The following is a 2,718-nucleotide window of genomic DNA, read 5'->3' on the forward strand; positions in this document are numbered from 1 at the left end:
CAAAATGTAGCTGACTGTCTTCTGCAGGTTGTCCTCTAACCAGTGAGGTAAAATATATCTCCCATTTCCATGTGTTTTTTTAGTTGTGTTAGTTTCAACAGCACGTACAACCTGATTTCCCCCCTAATTGATATCAGTGATTTATTGCTACTTGTCAAAACAACAGCGTTTCTGGTGCTTGTACAGTTTTATAAGGTGCTTGTTTTAAATAATACAAGTAATATAATTATTGTGGCAGATGTTTGTGTATATAGCACATGTTATGTTTAGGTTTTCAATTTATCACAAACTGTTTCTGCATATTGGTTATTGATTTGGACACGTTAAAACTGTTTTGACATTGGGGATATCCCATCTAGCAAAATGACGTTGAAAATATGACTATGCAATCAAATATTTACATTTCATGTAACATTTAGTAGTGATAATTATTTATGCAACCAACTGACAATTTTTTTGGTGCAATTATAATGACATTGTTGCCCTGTTTTTAGAATATCAGGGTTCATTCTCAGATGTGCCAACACAAATGTACTAGAGCATGACATTGGGGACTGGGCCCCGTTCCAACAACATGCCTATCTAGTGAACCCTGAATAGAGAGAGAAGCTCCGCAGTGAGGTGGAAAGTTACTACGGATATTGCAGGAGTTTCCTCTTGAAATCAGACATGTCTGTGGTAAGGACAACTTGGTTGCTGATTGTCTCAAGGGTGGGCAGTCAAGAAGATTAGTTTTTTTGCGTTTAGCTAGTGCGTTGCTATAGATCACAATTTATTTTGACTGCACGTTTTTCCGTGTCGGAGATGAGTTTTGTTTGGGCTCGTTCCAAGGGGATGAGAGTTCTAGAAGCTAGGGAGTTTTAGGAAGATGAGAGTTCTAGAAGCTAGTGGGGAGAATATATATATTTTTTCTTGTTTATAGTTGTTGACAGCCAGTAGACACCATGTTTATATTGGTGAAGGTGAAGCATTGTAGTTGATTATAATGTGAAATAGAAGTTATTTTCAACTAGTGGAAAAATGAGGAAGGGAAGTGCTACTAAGGTACACAATAGTAAATGTTGGTAGACAGAAGGTGCTCTTTGGTAAAAGGGGGTGAGTTGGTCATCAAAAAGAAAGGAGGACCAAGGCACTCTTCATATAATAGATTAAAATGCCTTTATTAGTATGGCAGGTTCAATAGAAACAATGTTTTAAAAAAAATCCAACGCGTTTCGGCTGCATGGCCTTCGTCAGGGAGTACAAAGAAATGATACAATGTCCTCTTTTTAACAGCTTTTCCAATCAGCCCTAATTGGAGAGGGAGTGGTTACAAAATTGATTGGACACACCTAGTAAGCAATAGTATACACATTAAAAAGTGAAACACTGTGGCTGTGTCATCACAAAAAAGGAAAGATAATACAACTCCAAGCTAGAGGCACTAGAACACCCAGCAAGGTAGTTCCAACCCTAAACATGTCTGGGAGAGAAGTCAAGAACAAGAAAGCAATCTATTCCCTAGTACACTTGAACCCAACAAAACATGAACAACAGTCTAAACATAGCTGAGGGCAATTGAGAAGAAAGACCACTAGATGATAGCAAATGGACCTATCACAACCCTACAGGAATGGACCTATCACAACCCTACAGGAATGGACCTATCACAACCCTACAGGAAGGGTGAGAAATCCATATCTTCATGTAAACCAGGGTATTTAGTGGCCTGTAGTTTGTAAATCCATATCTTCATGTAAACCAGGGTATTTAGTGGCCTGTAGTTTGTAAATCCATATCTTCATGTAAACCAGGGTATTTAGTGGCTTGTAGTTTGTAAATCCATATCTTCATGTAAACCAGGGTATTTAGTGGCTTGTAGTTTGTAAATCCATATCTTCATGTAAACCAGGGTATTTAGTGGCCTGTAGTTTGTAAATCCATATCTTCATGTAAACCAGGGTATTTAGTGGCTTGTAGTTTGTAAATCCATATCTTCATGTAAACCAGTGTACTTAGTGGCCTGTAGTTTGTAAATCCATATCTTCATTTAAACCCGGGTATTTAGTGGCCTGTAGTTTGTAAATCCATATCTTCATGTAAACCAGGGTATTTAGTGGCTTGTAGTTTGTAAATCCATATCTTCATGTAAACCAGGGTATTTAGTGGCTTGTAGTTTGTAAATCCATATCTTCATGTAAACCAGGGTATTTAGTGGCCTGTAGTTTGTAAATCCATATCTTCATGTAAACCAGGGTATTTAGTGGCTTGTAGTTTGTAAATCCATATCTTCATGTAAACCAGGGTATTTAGTGGCCTGTAGTTTGTAAATCCATATCTTCATGTAAACCAGGGTATTTAGTGGCCTGTAGTTTGTAAATCCATATCTTCATGTAAACCAGGGTATTTAGTGGCTTGTAGTTTGTAAATCCATATCTTCATGTAAACCAGGGTATTTAGTGGCCTGTAGTTTGTAAATCCATATCTTCATGTAAACCAGGGTATTTAGTGGCTTGTAGTTTGTAAATCCATATCTTCATGTAAACCAGGGTATTTAGTGGCTTGTAGTTTGTAAATCCATATCTTCATGTAAACCAGGGTATTTAGTGGCTTGTAGTTTGTAAATCCATATCTTCATGTAAACCAGGGTATTTAGTGGCCTGTAGTTTGTAAATCCATATCTTCATGTAAACCAGGGTATTTAGTGGCTTGTAGTTTGTAAATCCATATCTTCATGTA

The sequence above is a fragment of the Salmo salar genome, unplaced genomic scaffold, assembly GCF_965601325.2.
Source record: "Salmo salar unplaced genomic scaffold, fSalSal1 ptg000960l, whole genome shotgun sequence".
Taxonomy (NCBI): Eukaryota; Metazoa; Chordata; class Actinopteri; order Salmoniformes; family Salmonidae; genus Salmo; species Salmo salar.